The sequence below is a fragment of the Macrobrachium nipponense genome, chromosome 17, assembly GCF_015104395.2.
Source record: "Macrobrachium nipponense isolate FS-2020 chromosome 17, ASM1510439v2, whole genome shotgun sequence".
Classification (NCBI taxonomy): Eukaryota; Metazoa; Arthropoda; class Malacostraca; order Decapoda; family Palaemonidae; genus Macrobrachium; species Macrobrachium nipponense.
The window spans coordinates 26,948,915-26,958,193 of NC_087210.1; the positions used below are offsets into that span (position 1 = coordinate 26,948,915).

The 9,279-nt window shown below is 36.9% G+C and overlaps 1 protein-coding gene across 1 annotated transcript in view; it reads left to right on the forward strand.

Annotated features, from left to right (window-relative positions):
* Window positions 1-5,594: 5,594 nt before the first annotated feature.
* LOC135196145 (centromere protein V-like) overlaps window positions 5,595-9,279 on the forward strand; it is a 71,422-nt gene continuing 67,737 nt past the window's right edge. The window contains exon 1 of the mRNA XM_064222700.1: window positions 5,595-5,618. The gene's annotated coding sequence lies outside the window, so the exon portion shown is untranslated. The remainder of the gene's footprint in view (window positions 5,619-9,279) is intronic.

A 9,279-nucleotide genomic window follows, 5' to 3' on the forward strand; every position in this document is an offset into this window, starting at 1 on the left:
GAGAGAGAGAGAGAGTGAGAAGGAGGGAGAAAAAAACAAACAAACAAACAAGCAAATTATGCAATGAACAAAGGAACAGAGGTGGTTTGGTTATTGAGTGTTGGAGATTGTTGTTTAATATGGAGGGACTCTAAAAAGGGAAGTGAAAGGCTGTTTTTTGTTTGTCCGAGTATTTCAAAATCGCTGTACTGTATGTGATGGTGACAGGATATGGCATGAAGTCTAATTGCACTATTTTCTTTTTTGCTTAAAGGTAAGCCTGTGCGATGGCTGATGTTTGTTTAAATAAACCAAGACTTAAATTTAGAACATTTCTATTATTTGACTTGATGAAACAAGATGGAATAATATTCCTTTTAACTGTGTCATTACATGGGATTAAGGCTCTTACTTGACTCCAGTTAATAGGATGGTCTAAATCTCTCATATGTACAAATAATGCATTCGATATTTGCCCAGTTCTCACAGAATACTGATGATGTTTGAGACGTTGTGAAAGAGATTTACCGGTTTGTCCGTAATAGACTTTATCACACTTTTTGCAAGGAATTTCATATATGCAGCCTGGAAGATCTTTAGGAGAATTTTTTATTATTAAACTCTTGACATTAATATTACTGAAAACAACATTTATGTTAAAAAGCTTTAAAATTCTAGAAATATCTAAAAACCTTTCATCATAGGGTAATTTTAGAATGTTATTCTTACTAAATTCAAGTTTGTCATTAGTTGAATAAAATGTTTTTCTAGCTCTTTTCCATGCCACATCTACAAAAGTCCTTGGGTATTTAAGTTTCATTGCAATATTATAAATAGTTTTAATTTCAGCGTCAATAAACTGCAGGCTACAGACACGTAAAGCCCTTAGAAACATCCCAGAAAAAACAGAGAATTTAACATTTTGATGGTGATTGGAGTAGTAATGAATAAAAGAGGCAATGTTAGTTGATTTTCGAAAGACTGAAAAGGTGAAGTTTCTATCATTTCTATGGACAGTTACATCAAGAAAATTCAAATTACAATTTCTTTCTTCCTCTACAGTAAATTTTATAGAAGGGACTAAATTATTGAGGTTATTAAGGAATTCCTGGAGATTTTCGTGAACTGGCCAAAAACAGAAGATATCATTCACATATCTAAACCAAATAACTTTTTGGGGCAAAATTCTTGGTAAGAGTTTTGTCTCAAAAAATTCCATGTAAATATTGCTAAGGACAGGAGATAAGGGATTACCCATAACCATGCCAAACTTTTGTACAAAAAATTCCTCATTAAAACAAAATTTACTATCTTTGATACATAACCTTATGAGACTAATGAGGTTTGCCACACTTAAGGGAATGTCATGACGTTCTAATTCCTCCTCCAAATATTCAAGTAAGTCATCTACAGGCACTTTTGTAAATAAAGAGACAACATCAAAACTAACCATATTAAAATAAAAATTCAAATTTAAACTATTCAATTTGTTTATAAAATCAACATTGTTTTTAACATTCGTGTTAGAAATGTTTCCTACCAAAGGAGTAAGAATTTTTACAAGCCATTTAGATAAATTATACGTAACTGAGCCCACTGAACTAATGATTGGTCTGATAGGGTTATTGATTTTGTGTCTTGACTAAACCATACATATAAGGTAGGGAGGCGCATTGCGGTGTAAACTGTTTAATTAAATGGTCCAAGCCCTTCAAAATGGATTTAATTTGTTTATTAAAATGGGAGTTCACTGTCTGTGTAGGGTCAGACCTCAGTTTCGTATAAGTATCAGTATCATTTAGCAATGTCATTATTTTACTTATATAGTCACTTTTATTCATTATTACCACTGCATTAGATTTATCTGGTTTAGTCAAGACACATAAAATCAATAACCCTATCAGACCAATCATTAGTTCAGGAATGGATGGTATTGCACCTGAAATGTTGAAGGCTGATGAGATTCAAACACCCATTATGTTTAATGAATTATTCAATCATATGTGGCGAGATGAAGTCACGCCTGTTAAATGGAAAAAGAAAGGGATTATTGTTAGAGTACCCAAGAAGGGAGATTTGAGAGACTGGGAATTGGCGACGGATCACATTGTCACCAGTAGGTATGAAAGTGTTTTCCAAGGTAATATTGAGTAGAATAGAACCTGTAATAGATAGAATACTTCGAAAAGAGCAAGCAGATTTCAGAAAGGGTAAAGGATGTGACGATCAGATTTTTATTCTATGACATATAGCTCAGTGTAACGAACTAAAATCACCTCTTGTTTTATGCTTTGTGGATTTTGAGAAAGCATTTGATAGTATTTCACGTAGTATGTTAAGAAAGATTCTGAGGCACTATGGGATACCAGAAAAGATTGTGAACATAATAATGGATATGCATAATGGAAGTTGTTGTAGGGTAATGGTAGATGGTAGTCTTACAGATGCATTTGAAGTCAAGACTGGAGCACTACAAGGTGGAATACTGTCCCCTCTACTGTTTATTATGGTGATTGATTATGTTATGACCAAGGTAATGCAAGGAATGAATAATGGCACTCAATAGAAAGGGGACCAGAGATTATGTGATCTTGAATACGCAGATGATATAGTTCTAATTGCCTCTACAATGGCTGAAATGCAGGAAATGATAGATAGGTTAGTACTGGAGGGGAGAAAGGTTGGATTAGTGATCAACCAGAGAAAGACTGAGGCCATGCAGATTCAGAGTGGTGATCAGACGAACTGCTTTATCGGAGGAGTAATATTACCCAACTCAGACACTTTCAAATATTTGGGAACCATTATTACCAGCAATGGATCACTAGGTACAGAATTCAGGGAGAGAATAGGGAGGGCAGAACAAGCAATGGGCATGCTAAAAACAGTTTGGAGGTCAATTCAAATATCAGTTCACAGCAAAATCAAAACATACATTTCACTTGTAAGATCGATATTAACTTATTGGCACCAGTCGTGGTACAGCACTGTGACAGCTGATGCAAAATTTCTTCCCTTTGAGAACAAAGCACTGAGAAGAATTTTGGGAATCAAATGGCAGCAGCATAACAAATGCGGCAATTCGCGAGGTGGCAGGGGTGTCCAATGTGAACGATATAGTTATGCTGGGGTCACACATTCACGTATCACGACGGCGTATGCCCTCGTATGTGGATCGTGGGCATCATCGTGGTGAGATGACCTTGAACAGCTGGTAAACAGGATATGGGCCAACGGACGTAAAGCCAGCACCGTAAATTGTGCCGCAAATGTACGCGCAAAGAAAGCAAGGTCGGACGTCTACCTGGAACTTACACCGATAGTGCAATATTCTATGTACATCAACTTCACGTCGTGACCACGCCCACCGTTTTGGGGCTGTAGGGTACAAAATGGTCTGCCTGTAAACAGAGCAGACTGTAAAGTGATGGAGCATGTATGAGAGAATGTAAAAATATTGCATTCTGAAAATCCAGGTTGTAAATTCACTTTGGTAGAATCCTGCATGTACTGTAAAATATTGTATATTTTCTACAAATGAAAAAAAAATTAAGTCAGACATTATAATATACATACCATTGGCAGTCCCAACATCTTGGGCTTCTTCTGACGGACGATATGGGGCTTGAGGAAGTAGAATATGTTCAATATCCACTTCTCCCTGTCCATCAGTCATCTTCTGTGCCGCTGTCATCACTCTGTATCTCATCCAACTCCGACTCCTGTAGGTGGGAAATGACATTTCCTCGACCTGAGTGTCTGCAGGAGTGGCTGTGGGAGTCTTCTCCGGGCCGAAAGAAGGTCCTGCAAGATGTGACGTTGATGGTCCCTTCCTTGGTCGTTTTAGGAGGTTCGGCATCTTGAAGGCGTTGTGGAGAGTACTTGGAGGAAACTGCTGGTCTCGGGAGATGGAAACAACAGCTGACTTGAGGGTTGTTGTTGTTGTTGTATTAAGCCAACACTTCTTGTTGGCACAGGCCTTTCCTTTGTTCGGCCCGTAGCCCTGAGGGCGCCGACTTGACCTTTTATACCACGCTACAGCAGCAGAAAGAAAACAACGACGGCGAACAATGCTGGTGACCCCAGCGCCTACCCCGCAACAGTCACCGTGGGTCCCACGTGCAATGCCTGGACATTAGGTGACATTTGGCGTGACCACCCACGACTTGTTTTGAACATTTCAAAACTGGAGCGGGCTACAGCGCCCTAGTGGGCGGAGCTTAGAGCCCGGACGACCCGTCACCGTACGTGTACGATTTTACGTATGTTTTACGTTACATTTACGGTTTACTGACGTAAGCTGTTGCCAACTACCAATTTCCGCTCATGCGTGGGCGTGCGTGTGTTGATACGTGAATGTGTGACCTTAACATTAGATTATCAAGATGGAGATGTTTGGGGCATATTTTAAGGAGAGAAGTTGAGATAGTCCAGGATGTATCTGAATGGAAGCTGCTGGGCAGGAGAGGACGTGGTTAGACCAAGAGAAACGTGGCTGATGACAATGCGGAGGGAGGTTTGATCTCAGAATTGGGTTGACCTCAGGGAGATGGCACAGGAAAGAGACATATAACTTGAATTCATTGAGGCCCTATGCATTCAGTAAGACACACACACACACACACACACACACACACACACACACATATATATATATATATATATATATATATAATATATATATTATATATATGTGTGTGTGTGTGTGTGTATGTATGTGTGGTGTGTGTCCTGTGTGTGTGTGTGTGTGTGTGTGTGTGTGTGTGTGTGTCTGTGTGTATATTTGCGCGCGCAATTTAATTTCAATGTACAAGAGAAAGTTGCTGATTCTTTTAGTTGTGGTTCATAAACCGAATGACGAACGGAAAAATACAAGAAAAAGTGTATATCGTAAAGGGTAAGCAGGAAATAGGTACCGTTGACCTCCAAAAATCACTCTTCTATCTATGACGTCACTCTTATAACCATCCATGTCTGGCGAAACCTGTTTCACCATTCACTTCTTTAATATCCATACCCCATTACCATCCATACCCATGGAATACCTTCGACTAATCAGAAGCCTCAACTATCCAGAGATGTCTCTCTTTTTTTTTTTTTAAGTTATTGTATTAACTATACGTCCTCGAGTTTTGACCTTTCCCCTTTTCCATTAATATGGAAGTTGGCGTTTCTTGCGCAAGCTTTCCTTGTTTTCTTAAGTTGGTCGATGTACATTCCTGGAAAATGATGCCGTCGTTCTCTACCCTTTATGGGCATTAGTATGACTAAATTCATGCAGAACTGAAACGGAAATGGGCTTAGCTGTGGGAAATTGCTGAAGAGAACGAATAGTGAAAAGATAAGTTGTGTTTGTTTACATTCGATCAATGCCTTTCTATCAGACTGTAGCTTGTGTTTGTGTTTATTGAAGAAAACAATGACAGTGCTGTGTACAGTTTGTGTAACTGAAGTTCGAGCATCCAGCCCAGTCTTGTGAAGTTCCATCATCCATGGCATTAGCTAAATAAAAAACAAATGAGGAAACACCTACCTAGTACTTGCTTACTATTTTTTTATAGGCTAGTGCTAGCTAAACTACCGAAGTAGACTTTGAACTGACTACAGAGTATCTAGAGACAGTTGAAAGTGAAAATGCGGTAAGTGAATTGAATTACAATATTTTTGTATCTAGTAGTTTCGTTCGTACGAAGTTAGGCCACTCGAGTTGTTCCAATATTAGGCCCACTTGGCCTAGGTTAGCATAAGCAAGTCCGTTGGAGGGGGGATTTTATACCTCTGTTATTTCTATTTTTGATGAGTATGTGGAGGGGGAGTGGCCAATGTTTTGGTAATTAACAGTCAATAGCAGAAGTTGAAAGAAATTGTTAAGGTTTTGATATGAAAACCTGCACAGTTAGGATAGTCAGGCTTACCTAGGTATATTTCATACCGTAGCCTAGCCTAGAAGAATGGAATCATGTAATTTACAGGGGTTTAGCTAACGACATTGTGAAAATTGAAAGGAATTGCATGTGATGCTTAGGTTTTTCCACTTTTAAAGTATTATGCACGTTTAATTGTAAATACTAGCCTATATCCTAAGATTTTGTGGTAAAGAATGAAAAAAGTAGACAAGCGATGAGCAGGAAACAGGCTGTTACCATTAATTTTTTTTCATCAAACTACTTTTTAACGATGGGTTATGATCTGCAAGCGGAGATTTTGGATGTTCTAATGGATTTAGATCAGCGATCACAAAAGAACAATAGATTGGGCACAGGCATTTATCAAGTATTACGGGAGATGTAGCCACTGCTGCCATCTTGGTGTGGGGATTGTAACAGCAAGCTGGGCTTAAATTAGTAGAAATCTTTAATGCATTGTTATCAAATATTCTATGATATAATTTGTTTAGAAATAGTAATATAAAATTTTGAAACTTGACATTAGTGAAAAACATCTGAGTGCTAACAATATCATTCAAAACACAATTTCTTCTTTATACCTTTTTATAGTTAAATAAAGTTGAAATGTTTATATGACTTTTAAGCTTGACTTGAAAAAGTTACTTTGTGATGTTTTTTTTTATTAGGGCAGAGGCATCACCAAAGCAACCAAGTTGTAGCTAAAGAGTTACATATTTTGAATTATATTTTTTGTAAAAAAAATAGCCTTTGTAGTTTGGCTAATATAGAAGTTAATAAAAGAGTTTATTACGTGATTGCATAACGCAGTGCAAGACTTAGGCTTTGCCAAGCTTAGTGCACTAGTGCAGTCTACAAGAGAAGACGAGGGAAGAGACCAATGGGCTAGACACACAGCACCTGCTGAGTGACAGAGACTAACATGATTTGGATGTCTAGTGCAGAAAGTGCTCGAGACTAGGGTGAGTCATCCCTGTCTATTGTTCTTATGTGATCGTTCATTTAAATTTACAGTAGCCGTAAATATATTGTTATTCAGAAAAAATCGCGTAAAATTTAATATTTTCTCAAATGATTGTGAATAACTTAATTCACCTGAAATTTTATGACATTCATGTTTACTTAAAAGACAGAAATTTTCAAATTACAGGCCATTGCTATTCCCAATCTGACAAGACTATTCTGATATATGCAGCTTTGCCCATGGCATATTGCCAATATATATATATATATATATATATATATATAATATATATATATAATATATATATATATATAAAGGGTATAAGCATGAAGGAAAGATAAACAATAGAGTAGCTGCAAGATCTTTTGACTCAACGTCCTTTACTTAGCAGACAAACTGACATACATGAGAAACTGAGAGGACAAGGAAGGGTCGTATAAGTGACAGCAACCAAAAGATAACAGATATTGTCTATTCCATATTTTTAGAGGCTTCTCAGAGGATTAGAGTCTCTCCCGATGCCCTTCAAATCCAAGTTCAGCCCCGATAGGAAGGGTGGGGGGTGAGAAGGGCTGGGAAAGGGGTGACATAAAAATAACCCAAAGCGACAGATATTAGTATCTAATCCATGGTTTTCGAGGTCATGAGATGAATAGTACACTCCTAATGCCCTTTTAAGTTTAAGTTCAGCCCCAATAGAAAGGGGGTGATATGAGAAAGGGGTGATATGAACAAATAACCAAAAACGACAGATATTAGTGTCTAATCCATAGTTTTTGTGGCTGTTGAGATGAATAGGAACACTCCTAATTCCCTTTAAGTCCAAGTTCAGCCCCAATAAGGAGGGGAGGGGTGAGACGGGATGGTAAGGAGATGATATGTAAAAATAACCCAAAACAACAAATTTTAGTGTCTAACTCATAGCTTTTGAGGTTGGTATGGTGAATAATGAGACTTCTAATGCCCTTCAAGTACAAATAACTGGAAACTACAGATATTAACGCCTAATCCATAGTTTTTGAGGTCACTGATATGAATAGTAACACTTCCAATACCCTTTAAGTCCAAGTTCAGCCCTGATAGACATTGGTGTAAGAAGGCGTGAAAAATAAAATGACAATAGAATGGGGGGTTGACAAGTGGTGAAATACATGTAAAATATGCTGAGAAATGTAACCTAAGCAACTATCTTAACAGGAAAGAGAGAGAGAGAGTTCATTATCAGTTGTCATTCAGAGATTTCCCGGGCAGTACCGGGTTGGTTAACTAATATATATATAGATAGATAGAGAGAGAGAGAATCCTCAGATGGATGTGTGGAGTGACAAAAATGGACAGGATCAAGAATGAAAGAAAAAGAACTATCAAAGGTGGACCAGGAAAGAAGACTACAGTGGTATGGCCGTGTGATGAGAAGGGATAAGACTTATGTATGAAGGAGAATGATGCAGATGGAGGTTCCTAGTGAGAGAGCGAGAAAAAGACCGAAGCGAAGGTGGACGGATGTGGTTAAAGAAGACCTGAGAGACAAACAATTGTCAGAAGACGATGTGTTTAACTGAACCAGTTGGAGGAAAGGTGTCAGAAACATCGACCCCCACATAGAAGTGGGAGAAGATGCAGAGAAAGAAGAAGAAGATATGTAATTTCTTGTTAGAATTAGAAGACCAACCGTTTGGAAAAACATATCAACATCAAGATATTGGAAACTAAACCGAATTTTAAAGGTCTCGAGAAAAACGAGACGTTTGAAGCCTCAATACCGCCACAGTGGAGAGATTCCCTACGTGAATATTGTTATGTGAACATGAGGATTACGGTCCATCAGAATCTTAATCACAATAAAATGAAACTGCTAATCGAAAGAAGCCCTTTGACCACCAACGCCTGTGTGTGGTTCTGCAGTCTCAGACGGTTGTGTATGTTCTTCAGTACTGTCTCTGTGGTATATAGTACATTTATGACTTCTAACACTGTATCAGTCCTTCGTCAGTGGCTTGGAAATAGAGTCGAAACCGGTTAGGACCTACACCCGCCTCTTGTTTTTCACCAGCATTAATGTGTGATAAATGAATTGCGTGATAAGTGATATAAGTGTATATATATAGTATATATATATATATAATATATATGATATATATATATATATATATAGATATATATTATATATATATATATATATATATATATATATTATATATATATCATATATATTATAGATATATAGATATATACTATATATATAGTATATATTTATATGATACTATATATATATACTAATACTACATACATACATATATAGTATATATATTATACGTATAAATATATATATATATATATATATAGAATATATATATATATATATTTATATATTTATATATATATATATATTTTATATATATATATATATATATTATATATATATATATA